The sequence below is a fragment of the Balaenoptera acutorostrata genome, chromosome 11, assembly GCF_949987535.1.
Source record: "Balaenoptera acutorostrata chromosome 11, mBalAcu1.1, whole genome shotgun sequence".
In the NCBI taxonomy this organism is placed as follows: Eukaryota; Metazoa; Chordata; class Mammalia; order Artiodactyla; family Balaenopteridae; genus Balaenoptera; species Balaenoptera acutorostrata.
The window spans coordinates 33928022-33947514 of record NC_080074.1 but is presented as its reverse complement, the minus strand read 5'-3'; positions in this window follow the sequence as shown (position 1 = coordinate 33947514).

Genomic DNA, 19493 nt, shown 5'->3' with positions numbered 1-19493 from the left:
AATCTAAATAGACCTATAAATGGTAAGATGATTGAATGAGTAATTTATAAAAATCTCCCAACAAAGTAAAGCCCAGGACCAGTTGGCTTCACTGGTGAATTCTACCAAACATTTAAAGAAGAATTAATGTCAATCCTTTCTAAAGTGTACAAAAACATTGAAAAGGAAAAAATACTTCCAACCTCATTTTAGAAGGTCAGAGTTACAATAATAACAAAACCAGAGAAGATGCTACAAAAAAAAAAAATCACAAAACACTAAAAGAAAAGAAAATTATGGGCAATATCCCTGATGAACATAGATGCAAAAATCCTCAACAAAATACCAGCAAACTAAATTGAACAGCACATTAAAAAGATCATACATCGTGACCAAGTGAGGTTTATCCATGAGATGCAAAGATGGTTCAACAGACCCAAGTCAGTTAATGTGATGGACCATTTTAACAGAATAAAGGATATAAATCATATGGTCATCTCAACAGATATGTAAAAAAAAAAAATTTAACAAAATTCAGCAACCTTTCATGATAAATCTCTCAACAAATTAGGTATAGAAGAAATATACCTCAACATAACAAATGTTGTATATAGCAAGCTCACAGCTAACATCATACTCAATGGTGAAATGCTAAAATTTTCCTCTAACATTAGGAAGAAGACAAGGATACACACTGTAGTCACTCCTATTCAACACAGTACTAGAAGTCCTTATCGGAGTACTTAGGCAAGGAAAAGATATAAAAGGCATTCAAATTAGAAAATAAGTTAAATTTCTATTTGCAGACGACTGTATCTTATATATAGAAAACCTTAAAGACTCCACACAAACAAAACAAAACAAAACAAAACACAACTGTTCAGTTGTGTTCAGTTGTTCAGAAACAAATTCAGTATAGTAACAGGATACAAAATCAACATACAAAAATCAGTTGCAGGGAGGATTAACCAAGATGGCGGAGTAGAAGGACATGCTCTCACTCCCTCTTGCGAGAGCAGCAGAATCACAACTGGCTGCTGGACAATCATTGACAGGAAGACCCTGGACTTCACCAAGGAGGATACCCCACGTCCAAGGACAGAAGAGAAGCCACAGTGAGACGGTAGGAGGGGCACAATCAGAGTAAAATCAAATCCCATAACTGCTGGGTGGGTGACTCACAGACTGGCGAACACTTATACCACAGAAGTCCACCCACTGGAGTGAAGGTTCTGAGCCCCACGTCAGGCTTCCCAACCTGGGGGTCCGGCAACGGGAGGAGGAATTCCTAGAGAATCAGACTTTGAAGTCTAGTGGGAATTGATTGCAGGACTGTGACAGGACTGGGGGAAACAGAGACCCCACTCTTGGAGGGCACACACAAAGTAGTGTGCGCATCGGGACCCAGGGGAAGGAGCAGTGACCCTGGGGGAGACTGAACCAGACCTACCTGCTGGTGTTGGGGGTCTCCTGGTCTCCTGCAGAGGCGGGGGGTGGCTCTGTTTCACCGTGGGGATAAGGACACTGGCAGCGGAGGTTCTGGGAAGTGCTCCTTGGCGTGAGCCCTCCCAGAGTCTGCCATTAACCCCACCAAAGAGCCCAGGTAGGCTCCAGTGTTGGGTTGCCTCAGGCAAAACAACCAACAGGGAGGGAACCCAGCCCCACCCATCAAGAGTCAAGTGGATTAAAGTTTTACTGAGCTCTGACTGCCACAGCAACAGTCAGCTCTACCCACCACCAGAGCCTCCCATCAAGCCTCTTAGATAGCCTCAATCACCAGAGGGCAGACAGCAGAAGCAAGAAAAACTACAATCCTGCAGCCTGTGGACCAAAAACCACAGTTATAGAAAGATAGACAAGATGAAAAGGCAGAGGGCTATGTACCAGATGAAGGAACAAGAAAAAAAACCCAGAAAAACAACTAAATGAAGTGGAGATAGGCAACCTTCCAGAAAAAGAATTCAGAATAATGATAGTGAAGATGATCCAGGACCTCGGAATAAGAATGGAGGCAAAGATTGAGAAGATGCAAGAAATGATTAACAAAGACCTAGAAGAATTAAAGAACAAACAAACAGAGATGACCAATACAATAACTGAAATGAAAACTACACTAGAAGGAATCAATAGCAGAATAACTGAGGCAGAAGAACAGATAAGTGACCTGGAAGACAGAATGGTGGAATTCACTGCTGCGGAACAGACTAAAGAAAAAAGAATGAAAAGAAATGAAGACAGCCTAAGAGACCTCTGGGACAACATTAAATGCAACAACATTCGCATTATAGGGGTCCCAGAAGGAGAAGAGAGAGAGAAAGGACCAGAGAAAATATTTGAAGAGATTATAGTCGAAAACTTCCCTAACATGGGAAAGGAAATAGCCACCCAAGTCCAGAAAGTGCAGAGAGTCCCATACAGGATAAACCCAAGGAGAAACACACCGAGACACATAGTAATCAAAGTGGCAAAAATTAAAGACAAAGAAAAATTATTAAAAGCAGCAAGGGAAAAACGACAAATAACATACAAGGGAACTCCCATAAGGTTAACAGCTGACTTCTCAGCAGAAACTCTGCAAGCCAGAAGGGAGTGGCATGATATACTTAAAGTGATGAAAGGGAAGAACCTACAACCAAGATTACTCTACCCGGCAAGGATCTCATTTAGATTTGATGGAGCAATCAAAAGCTTTACAGACAAGCAAAAGCTAAGAGAATTCAGCACCACCAAACCAGCTCTACAACAAATGCTAAAGGAACTTCTCTAAGTGGGAAACACAAGAGAAGAAAAGGACCTACAAAAACAAACCCAAAACAATTAAGAAAATGGTCATAGGAACATACATATCGATAATTACCTTAAATGTGAATGGATTAAATGCCCCAACCAAAAGACATAGACTGGCTGAATGGATACAAAAACAAGACCCATATATATGCTGTCTACAAGAGACCCACTTTAGACCTAGGGACACATACAGACTGAAAGTGAGGGGATGGAAAAAGATATTCCATGCAAATGGAAATCAAAAGAAAGCTGGAGTAGCTATACTCATATCAGATAAAATAGACTTTAAAATAAAGAATGTTACAAGAGACAAGGAAGGACACTACATGATGATCCAGGGATCAATCCAAGAAGAAGATATAACAATTATAAATATATATGCACCCAACATAGGAGCACCTCAATACATAAGGCAACTGCTAACAGCTATAAAAGAGGAAATCGACAGTAACACAATAATAGTGGGGGACTTTAACACCTCACTTACACCAATGGACAGATCATTTTTAAGTCTTTTGTCATTTACAGACAGTTCTGGGTGTACTCTGATGCTTTTGCAAATATGTTCCTATAAAAGGGTTTCATCTTCAAGAAATTCATGGAAAAGACTCTGACAAGTACAGGTTTCTGGTAACTGACTGTACTGCTGAACTGAATGAATAAGCATTTTCAGAACTCTAATGAAAAACTGATGAACTCATAAAAGTGCTAACAAAAGATCAAGATGAAAAAAAAATTAATTACATGGGACTGAGTGAACTGATGAGGATGAGTATAATTTTTGTGGCTTTCTGTCTGAATTAAAAAAAAAAAAAATCCCACAAGGACTCAGAGGCAAAGAATATACAAATCAATTTTCACTGCAAAGTAAAGGAGCTGTTACAGTGGAGGATTACTGGACTGAATGTCAATATTATGACATAGTATGAGTGTGTTTCATGTTTGGTGATTGCAATCATTGTTGCTTTTGTTGTGGTCATCCATGTACAATGCTTGGTGTCAGTCTATTTATCTCTTGTAAAAATAAAATACAGTGTGTGTGTGTGAAAAAAAAATCATTTGCATTTCTATACACTGACAGTGAACTATCTGAAAGAGAAATTAAGAAAATAATGCCATTTACAATAAAATCAAAAAGAAATTCAAAGCATGGACTCTACAGGAACTGAGTATTTCTTTTGCTACCAAAATCTTCTGCATTATGCATCTTAAAAGCATATGTAATCTAAATGGTTATGTAATTCCAAAGGACTTTAATATTTTAAAGAAAATTTCTACATGCATTTATTTGATATAAAGTCAAGTAACTATGATAATTCTGAGTCCTTATGATAATGATGTATTTATACATGGTTGTTGATAATTATTTTCCTTAATTTTTTTTACTTATTTCTATGCAAGTTATTTTAAAAGTCTTCTATATGTCCTTTAATAGTGATTAACAATGTATAATTTATATATTATTTTTAGAAAATCATAAAAAGAATTCAAGGTATATTTACTCATTGGGAAAATATTTAATACCATATATATGTCAGTATATATATTATAAAAATTAATAAACAGAAAGCTCAATTATATAGAGTTGGGAGACCAGAACAGGGAATTCTCATACCCTGCCATAATAGAAGAGCCCAACAGGAAGAAAAAAGTCTCCTCTTCTTTCCTGGCAAAGAATCAGCCAATGAAAAGCCATAAACTATTTGTTTGCTACAGCCCTCCTAACTTCCTTTTTTTCTCTATAAAAGTGTTCTCCGGGACTTCCCTGGTGGTGCAGTGGTTAAGAATTTGCCTGCTAATGCAGGGGACACGGGTTCGATCCCTGGTTCAGGAAGATCCCACATGCCGTAGAGCAACTAAGCCCATGCACCACAACTACTGAGCCTGCGCTCTAGAGCTTGTGAGCCACAACTACTGAAGCCCGTGCGCCTAGAGCCCATGCTCCACAACAAGAGAAGCCGCCTCAGTGAGAAGCCTGCGCACCGCAATGAAGAGTAGCCCCTGCTCGCCGCAACTAGAGAAAGCCTGCGTGCAGCAAGAAAGGCCCAACGCAGCCAAAAATAAATAAATAAAAATAAAATTTTAAAAAAGAAAAATAAAGTGTTCTCCTAGCTTGCTGCTTGAGAACTTGCACATGACTCGCCATGGTTGCAGACCCCAAATGGCAATTCTCTGCTTATCCCGAATAAACCCACCTTTGCCAGAGAAATAACTGGCAGTCTATTCATTTCAGGTCGATAATGTATAAATACAAAGTATATTTGTTATAAATTAGTCATGAATTGTGGTTCTTTATATCCTGATAAAACTAGAAAGATCTAGTCTTTAAGACTAAAAAAAAAAAAGCTACTCCTCTTTTTAATTATGCAGGTAAAAAATTGTCCGAAAATTCTTTTTATCACAAAATTTAAACAGGTTGTATTATAATTATTTACATGTATGTTGTCATGATTATCATATAAGCTTATCAAGAAAATTCATTTTCTTTAATTCTCCCCAAACCACCATACATAGTATTACTATAGTGATTTTTCCAAAATACAAATTTAGCAGTGTTCCTAATAAGATTAAAACTCTTGTTTAGTGCCTTGTTTAATTCAATGCCTCCATAGTGTGTAGTGGATAAAGCTTAAATTCCCTGTGGGGAAAGGCCTACTGATTATTTCTTCTTTTTGTTGTGATGTTCAAATATATTCACACAATAAAACAAATGCTATATATTTTGTGCACAGAATTTTGTTTAGCCAAGGACTACTAGACACACTGAAGTAAGTAAATACTTTCTGACACATGAAAGAATCTATGAATGGAGGAGAAAGCAGATATGTTTCCCTTGAGGAATATACAATGTATAAAAATAGTATAAATATACTTTTCCTTCTTTACTGCATATAAACAGTTAAAAGTAGCAAGGGGAGAGTGTTATCTCTCTATTTTTGTGAATATACCTAGACTTGAAATCAAGTTTTTATACTTCCTAGCCTTGGAAACTTGGGCAACACCCATAGATTCTGTCAGCCTATTTTCTCACCTTAAGATATGAATAATAAAAGTATGTATTTCCCAGGTAGTTGATTAAAGGCAGTAAGATATGTAAATTTATTGACATAGTGCCTGGCACATTATGTGCATTCAAAAATGCCAACTATTATTATGATTTTCATTTTGCTATATGTGAACATTATATATAATTTCAGTTCTAGCTCTTCAATGGAAAAGTAACTCATGTGCAGAAATAAACACCTGTCTACAAATGTACAATAACCCAATCAAACTGAGATCAAACTTTTCAAATATTTTAAAACTTTATGAATATTGTACTTAACTTGAGTGAGCTTGAAAAATTAATAATGATAAGTAAGAAATAAGCATGGTTGCTAATTGTTGCTATTTGCCAAATTGTGCGAACTCATATTGTTATAGTGCTTTAAAGTTTAAAGTTTAGTGTCATACTCAGCTCAAGGCAGGGTGGATGGGGTGGATATTTTCTCATTTTAAAACTGACGAAATTGGGACAAAAAGAAGTTATATTACTTTCTAAGTTCACAGAGATAGAAACTGGTTCTTTCTATAATAGAATATTGTTAAACAATCTTAGAAAAATAGAATTAAAAATATCAGAAGGTAACTTTGAAAAGAAATAAAGAAAAATGAATAGTCATATAATATCTACTAAATATATTCATTCAAAAATATTTATCAAAGCCTGGACACTTTCCCACAGACTCAGCTCTCTCTGTAAACAACATAGACAGGGCTTCTTTCCTCTCTGAGCTTACAGTAGTGCAGGAGATAGAAAATAAAACAAAACATAAATTGATTCTGCATGTGATAGGTTTAAACAAAGCAGCAAACAGGTTGCCAAGAGAAAAGCAGCACAGTTGTGGTGAGTGGAAGTTACTCTAGAAAGGACTATAAGGGAATGTGACCTGCTAGAGGTGAAATTTAAGCTAAGATATGAAGGATGAGAAGGTGACAAAGAAGGACAAGCAAGGAGAACATTTCAGACAAGGACAGACAGTTATGACAAGTGCTTTGTGTTGGGATATATACTGGCCAGATCTGAACAACTGAAAGCCTGTTAGCATGGCTGGAACATAATGAGACTGGAGAGAGGGGCCCAGGTTGAGCCTGGGGGAGCAGGTTGGAGGTGTAGCAGGTCAATAACAGTGAGAAATTTAGATTCTATTTTCAATTTGATGGAGGCCAGTTAATGTTTTTAAACAGGACAATGGCATGATCTCGTTTACATTATAAATGGTCATTTTTTAAATTATAGTTGCGTTACAATGTTGTGTTAGTTTCTGCTGTACAATGAAGTGAATCAGCTATATGTATGCATAGATCCCCTCCCTCTTTTGAAGAGAAGCTACTTGAGCTATAAAAGAATGTTAGGGCTTCCCTGGTGGCGCAGTGGTTGAGAATCTGCCTGCTAATGCAGGGGACACGGGTTCGAGCCCTGGTCTGGGAAGATCCCACATGCCACGGAGCAGCTGGGCCCGTGAGCCACAACTACTGAGCCTGCGCGTCTGGAGCCTGTGCCCCGCAACGGGAGGGGCCGCGATAGTGAAAGGCCCGCGCACCGCGATGAAGAGCGGTCCCCGCACCGCGATGAAGAGTGGCCCCCACTTGCCGCAACTAGAGAAAGCCCTCGCACGAACCGAAGACCCAACACAGGCAAAAAAAAATAAAAATAAAATAAATAAATAAAAGAATGTTAGCAGGGAAATTAATTTAGGAGGTTTTTGTAGTTATTTGAGGGTTAGATTCTTATCTGGCCTGGACTGGGATTGGGGGTGAGGTGAGATACAGTGCAAAGAAGTAAATAAAATAGACATATATTTAGGAGGAAAAATTAACAGACTATCTCCATGGATTGGAGTTATGGAATGAGGAAAGGGGAAGGATGAATGATGACTACTATTTTTTAAAATATGAAGATAATGCCATTTATTGATTGGGGCAGATGGTAAAAAAACAGATTCATGGCATGAAGAGGACTTAAACTGAGATGGCAAAGGCCATATATAATTTATCATCTAAACAGGCATACTTTTGAGAGTGATAGAAGGGGCTTTCAATAATTACTGCAGGACAATTGGCACAAACTAGGATTGACATCCTAGAGATAAGTAATATAAATAGGTGAAAAGAAAGAATAATAGCCAATAATGATGAAGCACTTCATGCCAAGATCATACTTTATTTAAATATTCATTGATATATTTCTCCCTAAATCTCATTGTTTTTATAGACATTTTGCAGATGAGAATACTGGGGGAGAGAAATAAAGTAACTTGCACAGGTCACAAAGCTAGTGAAGCTATCTCCAGCAGCCCATCTCTGGCCCCTGAACTCTTAACCAGTAAATATTATGGCCCCTCACAGGAATTATTTTTATCATAACGTGTTGCTTCTTATTTAAAAATGAAAATTACCCTCCTTTGTGTGTAGAAAATACACACAAAGAATATGGTCTGCACATTCTGAGGTGTGCTTCTAAGCATTGGATATCATAACAAAGAGCAAAATGTAATCCTTACAAATGATCTTGTTTTACATCTAAGGATAGACACCTGGCTTGACGAAACCATAAGTCTGACATAAGAAAATCATTAATATGTCAGTAAATATTTTGTTTTAAAAAAATCTCAAGGGCACCTTCCAACCCCCCAAATTATTCAAATTCTACTGGACATATTTTTTCATATCTTTTGAACCTCTAATCTTAGGTCGCCCTAACAATCCTCCTACTCACATTTGTAGGCAGCAAATGTGGTTTTCAGTACCAGAAAAACCTCTTAGAGTTCTTAATCAAGAGAAATGGTTCTTTGGTATTGTTTTACTACTTGTAATGAATTGATTTAATTAAGATTGCAGTAGTTATAAGCAATGGAAACTGACTCTGCGCAACTTAATTAAAAAGGGACTTTATTGGAAAAATAGCCTGGCTATTCACAGAATCCCAGGCACAGCTAAGAAAATACACTCCAGCTGGATGAGTAGAAATGATGATTAGCTGAAGGAACCAGGAGCAGGGGGTGGGAGACCTTCTCCCTTCAGTGCTGCCTTTATCGAAGCTCAATTCTAATTATTTCCAGTTTCTAGGTCTCTCCATTCAAGGTTTAAAATTCTCAGGAGAGATGATCTAATGGCCTGGCTTTGGTCTAACCCTGGATCATTCAGCTAGGGCTGGAAATGTAAGACTCCAAAAAGGGCCTAAGTCTTTGAACTGTCCTGTTCAGGGGATGGGGAGTTTCTATAGGCCAGAAGTTCAAACCAATGGGCATCTCCTACATTCTACCATATAGATGTTGTTCACACATGCACACACACACACACACACACACACACACACACACACACAAATCCCATGTTATTCTCCTCTATCCAAAATGTACCTGCCTAACACAATCCAGCCATACTACACAGGCCCTCTTCTTCCCCAGAGGAGGTAACTGGAAGTCAACAGCCACCTAATCTATTTAGAGATGACATAATGCATCCTTAAAGTGTCCAGTAGAGCCAATTGTCCTCAAATTCCATTGCAACATTCAAAAACTTTAGAAATGAAAATTTAACACCTTTCCTATATTATATAATAAAAAAAGAAGAAATGCATAAAATACATATTCTTTTATTCAAAATTTTAAAAATGGGAAAATTATTCCATTGAGCAAACAAGAAACATTTTGGTCCTAATATTTGCAAGTGTCACAAAACTCTAAGAGCATATATCTCTTCTCTTCTCAATTTCTTTGCCTTCAGTTCTTATTCTAGCTGACTGGGGTAGAAGCATTTCTCTTTTGGGGATTCCTTTCTAAGACCACTAGCTAAGTGTATAGCATCAGAATAAGAATTAAAGTTTATGGACTAATAAGTGTGATGCTAAGAAATGTTACTACATGGATTCTGGTCCCTATATTTTGATTAAGGGACATTTTTTCAGAGAATATTCTGAATCCTGAAAACTACCTGCCAATCCTCACAAGGTGTGGTTTGCTTTTAACTGACCATTTAGCTGAATTTTCAATATGTCATTCTATTGTTATATAAGGTCAGATGCTTCTGGATTAAATGTGGTTGGTAAGAATAGTGGGTACTTATGTAGCTGGTTCCTCATTTTTTTTACAGTCACATATCTTGGTCAATTTTAGGGATGGGAGCTCTGTGCTATTAAAACTGCAATTTTCCTTCATCTCTAAAATTATGATCAATATTTTTCACCCATTTAATAAGTACTTAATTTTTTGATAAGTATACATGATCACAGGCATTTACTGAATAGATTATCCTGACCATAAGATTGTTGATATTAATGATAATCTTCAAAAATATTCTGAATCAATCAAAAATATTTATAGTCTCTGGGTTTTTCTGAGAAGTCCATTTCCAGAGCTGACTCTTAATTTTTAATTTGAACTATCTCACTAACAGGTCATTCATATTTAACAACTGTTATCCTGAATGTCATGTAGTTCTTGCATTAGGGCCTACCCATGCAGGAAAACTGGACTATGATAAGTACCTCCGGAAGTTCTGACCGCTTGAAGAAAGTCCTTGTGAGTGAAAGCAAGGCAACTACATACTACATGTAGACACCAGTGAAATATGAACCTTGAATATTTACTGTGTCTCTAATCTCCTGCATTTCTGCACCACTGTAATTAGTACACTGTGGCACAGAGAAAACATACTTCCATTTTTTTTAAACTTTGAGTCATTATTTTGTTTTCATATCATCTTCAATGCCATATGGTAAGCAAATCTGTAAAATAACAAAAATACAGATCCCCATACTCTTCTGTCACTCCTTTGTAATTAGCAATGAACTACGTAGAGTACCAGGTATCTGGGACTTCATTTGGCTTGTGTGGCAGAGCATAAGCAGCTTGCCCCACTGATGGAGAATTTCAGAGCTCAGTCCCTGTTAACTCACTCAGAAAACACAGCTGTGCATGTTACCTCTGAATGCCCGGCTCAAAAAAGATGCATTTTTAAGTCACTGCCCTCACTGGAATTCAGTGTTACATGATAAAAGCAAACAACTACCAGGATTGCCAGGAAGAAAAATATTACACTACCTTATATAAAGCAAATCTTTGGGCCTTGAATCTCTACTCACTTGAAGATCACTCTGACACAGGGTTTCCATACAGATTTCCTCACTTATGATGTATATATTGCTTTATGAAAAATGATATTATTTTTTACATAGAAATGATTTTTTTAATTTAATAGTTTTAAATGCTAAAATATTTTTAGGGGAAAATTCATTTTGTTAACACTATAACAAAAATAAAGAAATTCAGGATAATAGTTATCTCTGGAGAAAAGTAGATAAGTTTGGGGTGGAATATACAGGAATCTTAAAAGTCTTAGGACTTTTATTCCATAAACTGAATTATGGATACACAGGGCTCTATTTTATTATTAATATTTATGATTATTTTTAATATTTTAGATTGTTCTTTAAATTATGTAGACATAGTGTATGTGCAATAATGTTTACCACTTTTTTTCTTTTCGATTTTCTTTGCTTTGCCAGTCTGGATTTTTGCCATTTCAGAAGTGTGAAATTTTTATACAGTCAATTCTGTTAGTCTTTTCATTTATAGCTCCTGACCTACTCGGTTAAGAAGATCTTCTGTACCACAAGATTATAAAAATATTCTCTTTTATTTTCTTCTACCAGTTATACAATGTTTTGTTGTTGTTTTTTTTAAAGTCTTTATTTCTTTTTAGAGCAGATAAAAAAGTTCACAGCAAAACGGAGAGAAACATACTGAGATTTTTCATATACCTCCTGCCCCCACAGATGCATAGCCAGCATCCCTTTTCCGAATGGTACATTTTTATCAAGTATGAACCTACATTGACACACAAAGTCCATAGTTTACATTAGGGTTCACTCTTGCCTTTGTATAGTCTGAGTTTGGACAAATGTATAATGCCATGTTTTTATCACTGTACTAACATACATGGTATATTTTCACTGCTCTGTGCTCCACCTATTCATGCTCCTCCCCACCCCTCAGCAGCTAGTATTTTTTTTTTTTTTAATTTTTATTTATTTATTTATTTATTTTTGGCTGTGTTGGGTCTTCGTTTCTGTGCGAGGGCTTTCTCCAGTTGCGGCGAGCGGGGGCCACTCTTCATCGCGGTGCGCGGGCCTCTCACTGTCGCGGCCTCTCTTGTTGCGGAGCACAGGCTCCAGATGCGCAGGCTCAGTAGTTGTGGCTCACGGGCCTAGTTGCTCCGCGGCATGTGGGATCTTCCCAGACCAGGGCTCGAACCCGTGTCCCCTGCATTGGCAGGCAGATTCTCAACCACTGCGCCACCAGGGAAGCCCAGCAGCTAGTATTTTTTAACCATTTTCATCATTACTTTTTTGAACTAACTTTGGCCCAGTAAATATTAGGCAATGATTATAAAAATAAACATTAAAACACTGTTAAGTGTTTGAAGTTGAATTATCCCTTATCATTAAAAATTTCTTTTAAAGTATATATGACATATTGAATTAAATTCAGCCTTGTTTTCAAAAATATGGCAAATATCTCTTGCCTCTCTTTGGTGTTTGTGCCTCCCTTTGTCATGTCAGTAACAAAATGTACACTAGACAGACATTATTCTTAACCACACAGGGCTTCTTCTTTGCGCAATTTTACTTCATGTTCAGAAAACAATGTGAATGGTGGTGCCTTGAGTTATGCTAAATGAAATTTATTAACATCTGTATCCTCTATTACGCAAATGATACATTTAGAGAGAAAAAAAAAACCCATAAGGGTGAAACTAGAGAAAGGGCTAGCTATCTACTTAAGTAAGAGGGATTATTTTTATTTGACAGGACCCATAATTCTAGCTTCTCTTTAGGTACGCTTTCTCAGTCTGTGAATTTTGCCTGATATCAAAGCTTACTAAAGTAGATTAAGAGTCGTGGCACCTATTCTATACCCGTAAACCATCAATACTTTACTGTGCATTCTACATTCAGTTCAGGAGACATTAATTTGAGCTTAATATGTCTTCCATGATTTGCTATGATGAAAACTGAGAATACAATGAATAATAACATAGACCCTGCCTTCAATTTGTTAATAATTGATGAAAAGACAAATATGGGAACCTAATTATCATGTCATATGATGAAGTCAATAATGGAAAGACATGTAAAAGGGATGTATGAGGTAAGGGACTTGGACTTCGCATCCTCCAGAATTGTGAGAAATAAATGTCTGTTGTTTAAGCCATCCAGTCTATGGTATTGTGTTATAGCTGCCTGAGTAGACTAAGACAGCTCATATCATCAAAATAATTGTGGAAGCTACGATAACTCTCTGTGAAGAAATTGCTATTTTCCTTCCCTAACTATAAAAAAAAAAAAAAAAAAAATCAAAGATGGCTATACTGCCAAAGAAAATTTTGTTGTTGATGAGACAGAATTGTTTTGGAAGCAGTACTCTCTGGTAGGTTTATCTTTCAGGAGAAGGTAACCATCTTCATAAAGTTATGAAGTCTTCTAGCTGACTGACACTACTTATCCAGGTACTTGTGCTACTAATGTTATGTTAAACCTAAATTGGTCTATAATATATTTTGAAAAATACATTTACTCAAAGGAATGACCAAAGGAAAATTGCAAGTTGTTTGTAAATTCTCAATGCCTACTTGACAAGGGAGGGTCTTTGAGAATTATGTACAATCTTATCTCTGACCTTTAATTTTAAAAAAATCTTGCAAACAAAGCTCTAAACATTTTTGACCTCTTAACATTCAGCCAGGAATGTGGAATGCAGCCCTACCATCCACATGATTATCTACCCTGCAAATATGACATTGCATTTGTAACCCATGGACCATATGTTTATTATCCATGAGGTTATCACAGTTATCAAAATTTATTATTCTCAATAATTTATGCAAAACAAGGTCCAGGGTGCAGACGTCAAACAAGAATCTTTACTAAAATTTTTTGGAAACATTTTGACAGATAACAAAGGCTTTAGAATTTACCAACCAGGTATGGCAAAAAAAAATATTTCTACATCAACACCAAGAGATATAATAAAAAACTAACTCCACAATTTGTGGTTGATTTAAAAGGTTTTGTAAAGGTGGTTGAGGACAGAGTGAAAATTATTGTTCCTGAAGAGGGATGTTAACTTTGAAGAAGTTGATGAAAACGATGCTAGATAGCTCTTGAAATCTCATGCAGGGAAATTAATAATCACACTTGTTCAGGAAGGTATATGATACTCATTTGAAGAAGATGGAGATGATGACAACTTTAAGAGTCACACAGTCAAATCACAGGTGCCATATTCGTACTTTGAAGGAATATATGGGTCATACAAATATAATGGTAAACAATACCCTTCAATGTGTCAGCTAAATAACGAAAAGTTCTCTTTTAAATATTGTATGATGTCTCTTACCATGATAGTTCAGATTTTCCAGGAAGCAGACACCAGGGAATAATTAAAATGGAAACAGATTTATTGAAACACCTATGAAAGTAAAGGGACAAGGATGATTAGATGGTTATTACCTTGAGACCACAATGCAGGTCTGATATGTGTGATGAGGAGGAGAAAGGAACAGAAGAAAGATTGTGTAGGAAGAATATCAGACTCTGAGAAAGGTCTGGGCAGCTGATGGGGAGAGGAGACCCAGAGCAGAGATTTTCTGTTGGAGGCATTAGATGTGGGTCAGAAATGGCTGACTCTGGTAAGTACCCTTGCTGTGCACACTCATGGGTGAGAAGCAGCATGAAAATTGCTGTTCTGATATCTCCATAGCAGTAACATATATAGGGGAACTATGTCAATTCTTCTGGGTTTGATATTTACTTAAGGTTTCTCCTCCATCACCTACCTCCTCTGCATGTCACTTTCAGCAATCCATCCACTGACTGCTTCAACATTCCTTGTCTCTTTCTACCACATTTTTCTTCACTATCAATCTCAACTAATAATGGTTCAATAGAGGAAATTGCTTTCAATTTTATTTTCTGAATCCTGTCAATAAATTTATTTATTGTTATGTTTTATTTATGGTATTTATTTTAAACGTAAATTTTATGTTACAGCATCATGTGTAAGTTGTAGTATTTTGAATGCAAATTTTAATGACCATATTAATTATTCAGTGATCAGAAAGCAATATTTTAAGTTCTTTGTCTTATTTCGATAGTTTGATAGATATATAGATATTTTTAATGAAAAAAATTAATTTGGTATTTTGGACTTACATGGGAAATTGTCAGGAAAAAAAAATGCTGTTATTATTTGTTTAAAGGTCTTAGGCAACTTGGAGTATCTCTTAAGTTTTAGGGACTTTTGACTTCAGGATATATTTCAAACTCCTGAACATCTCATCTTAAAGCCTATATCCACTTCTCCAATTAACCTGATTTACTATTTCATATCTCATATTTTATCCCGTAGTAATACTGAAGAGCTTGCAGTTACCCGAATGCCTTATTATACTTCAGATTTGCATTTCTTTAGTTATGCTGGTCTCCATGACTAGAGTGCTCCCATTAGCCTCCATCTTCCTCAACCTGGTTAAATCACACACATACTCAAACCCTTGGCTTAACTATCATTTCTCCTAGTTGGCTGCACATTCTCCTCTGTTCTTCATGCTCCAGGGATGTCCGCTACATATTTATCTTATTCCTTGGCTTTGGAAGTCAAGAACAAAGACTTATGTTCTAAAGAAGACAAAGACTGAATCAAAAAGGTAGATGTGCCACATCAGAAAAAAAATCAAACTTTTTTTTGAGAAGAGAAGTTTAATTATAAAATAAATTCTGCTCACAAAAATCACTCTTATTGTGTTACAGTTCTACAAATAGCTTATGTAACTACAAAACGTGCTGTAACTAATGTTCTCTTTTCAATCTAAAGTACTTATCAAATGAATTAGAGTTTATGAATCAACGCATTTATATTTCTTTCATGATAACATGACCAAACATTACTGCATGATTTGCAACTAAAGTTCATTTTTCTCTAAAAGGATTAATTACATAATCTTTTTCCCTGTAACTGATATATAAGTTAATGATGTGAACCTCCACAGTAATATTTCTAAATTAAAAGAGTCACTTGGGGATAATTGAATGCTTTTAAACTAATATTTGAGGATGATTCTACCAATTCATATGAAATCTCTGCTGTCTATTACAATTGTTGATGAAAAAAGAAAAAATTATTAAAATGGCTTACTATAAAATTTAATGTATGTTTTTATATATATGGTGTCTCCAAATGTGTAATTACAAAAGAAATTACACTTGTATTTTTCAAATCACCTACTTTTATTTTATGTATTTAATCTGCTTATCTCAATTTTTGGATAAGGTGGCAATGAATCTGACAAGGTGGATACTGGGACTTAATTAATCAGGCAATATGAGATGCCCTGAAGCTGTTGTATACATGTCAGAATTGGCAAAATATCCACTTTCTACAAGCAAGAAAAAGTTGTATTTCACAGTTATGATGCAATTACACTGTTATTTCACAGCTGTCAAAAAGCATAGTCGTGAAATGTGACTTTTTAAAGTATGTACTTAAAAAACTTTTTCAACATTTTAACTAAGAATATTTCAGAGATCCTACAAATATTATAACTAGAAGCACCTTAAAGAGGAAATTAGCCAATAAAATCTTTTATATGACTTTCAACAGAATAAAAAATTCTGTATTCTAGATTCAGTGGGTATTACACAGCCTTATGTGTATGTATGTATATAAAACAAAGCATATAAAGCAAGCTTACAAATTTATAGATATGCAGTCTAACAAAGAAAAAAAACCAATGATCAATTGAAAAAGGAAATAAATTTAAAACATAGTAAGGAATGTTTATTTTTTAAACCTTCTTTCATAACCGTCGCCCATAGTTTAGACGTAAAGTGAAAGACATATAGCAATACAACATAAAAAGACACATGAAGAGATTGGTGCAAAGGGATAAATGAGTACAATAATGAATAGAAATCAAACTGACTTTAGTACACAAAATGTATGCCACAACATCCTCTCTAATTGCTAAAAGTCAACTGCAAGTTAAGCTTTGAACGTCCTAATAGACAACAGAGAGAAGAATAATTAGATCAAATATTTACATTGCCCATGATGTAAAATCTAGACCAGATTGTTAGAAGCCAGGCAATATTTCCTAAATTCTCACAGAAACAATTCCAGTGGGTTATTATGTTAGGCATTCTGTAATGGGTGGATTAATCTTCTAGAGCATACCTAAAAGGGCACTGTTGTGGTAAGCATCCTCTAAGATGGAATCAAAGTAAAAAGGGAGTAACAAAAAACATAAAAGAAGGGAGTCTAAAATCTTCCTGTTTTACCACCTTCAAAAGTATCCAATTTGTGAAAGAACTATTTACATATAATAATAATAATAAATTAATGTGCAACATTTATAAAAGTATCAATAGATGAGGTGTTTATAATGGACTAGTGCAATTTAGTCCACAAACAATTCCTTTTTCTAAGTCTAGTTCTGAACAGATATCACTGAAAACTTTGTCATCTTGCACCATTTCCTTGAGAAGATAAGGAGAACTAACAGTGGAAAAAGAGTACTAAAGCCCAATTTCTTGTCTCGTCTCATGTTTTCCTAAGAAGCCCAGCTTTGCATTTCTTAAGAGGAAATTAGCTTGACATTTCTGAGTGTTGAAGGGATGTTCAATAAACTTACATTAGGATTTGGAAGAAAAAAGTAGACTCCGTTTTAAACAGAAATGGAGCATCATAGACCAAACCATGTTTCAAAGAACACTAATCCTGTGAGATATGCAGTTGTGAGACATGAAAAACTGGAGAATCACATGTCACATTATCAAATCCATGGCTCTGTGAAATTACTGGAGGAATGAAATTTTAGTATTTTTCCAAATGTATCAATATATAACCTCAGTATTTTTTTAAAATCCATGCAAAACACTATCGTTAAAACTAGAATAGATCAGACTCAGTGTGGTTAGAGAGAAACACAGCTGGAGAATGAATAAACATAAAAAATAGTGAATGATAAAATACACTATTGAGAGAGATTCTTGCACAATTCTAGAAGTATAAAATACACCTGAAATATTTTATTTAGCTTGATCTTTTAAGCCATTTTCCAGTAAGAAACTTGTAAAATGTTTACGAAATTCTGGCTAGTTATATCATTTAAACTCATAGTCCTTATGTACTTCACGAATAAAGATATGCACAAAATACCTTAGCTGGTAATAATGTAGACCCGAAACTAGTATTCACAGAGGACTAGAGTAACAATTTGATATAATTTAAAGTAGAGTATCAGTGTTTGTTACTACCAGCTTGGGAGACTTAGGTGCCTGATTAATAATTTCTAGGTCTAGTCTTAAGAACTCCTGCTGTACTTGAAACAAATTGCTACATTTCATTTACATTTGGGACTGTTGAGTAGATATCTGTCCTTTGCAAAAGAATGATTCTTAATTACAAAAATCCATAATTTATTAGAACATTTCTTAAAATAAAACGTTTGTTAAAAGTAAAAGCAGCATAAATATATTAAACAACTATAAACATAGATAACTATTGAATTAAAATTCTTGTAACAATGAGAGCAAGAAGAATGAGGAAGAGCAACTTTTGACATTTGTGTGGACATTTCACAAATTTAATTCATATATGAGTTACTGTTTGATGATCAGAAAATGTACTATTTCAGTTTTGATCTTGTTGGAACACTAAAAACAGTAAAAATGCTGTTCAAAAATGAGATTTTATACCGAACATTGACTCATTTATTGCTGTATGCCATTCGTGTGAATGGGCTTTATAAGTTGACAGGGCTTACTTTTTTTATCCCTCAAGTTCAATGAAAACAGTTTTCTCTCAAAATGTTTGTCACAACCTTTGGACATACAAAACCCCAGGGAGAGAAAAGTAAACATAGGTATATACACATCTATCAATCTTTTGATATTACAAACCATTCAGGCAGGGGAATAGATGCTTAGAAGACTAGCAGAGGGACACTAGTCTTTCACTTCTAGGTCACTTATACAAAGCTTACTTCCAACATGTAACATTGTGCTCAACTATTAGCAATATGTCACTGGAGAAAATATAATCCAGCAAGAAATAATAATTTTAGCAAATAACAAAACAAAATTCATTGATTAAATAACTACACTGATGGACCATATTTTAAAATATTTAATAACCATTTAACTTAAAGAACCTGCTTCTCCTCATGGACTGAACCAGACTGGCTTAGTTGGTTAACACCTGATAGTAAATCTGAGGTCCAAGCAAACTCTGAAAGAAAGTTAGTATTAATCATTTTTCCCCCACAATCTGCCTCAGTCTCGGTGAGTTGTTTAAAAGCTTTGCATCATTGTTTAGGTAGATTTAGTACTTACACAATTATTTTAATAATCTAGTATAATCTTCTTACTAGCTACTCATTATCACCATATCTATATCTTTTCACTGTAACTAAACTCTTGATTGTTACCTTTTAAATTATCTTCATGTCCTGACTATCAATAATGCCATTGCTATTGATAAGCACACTGAGGTTTGTGGTGTCTTGAATTAGTCCCTCCTCATCCCTCTCTTTCCAAACCTCTGTGAAACCTTGAAAACCAGCAGCCTTGCATTCATGGTAACTGTGAATACAAGCAACCTAGCAGCTGATGAAGGCACCAAAAT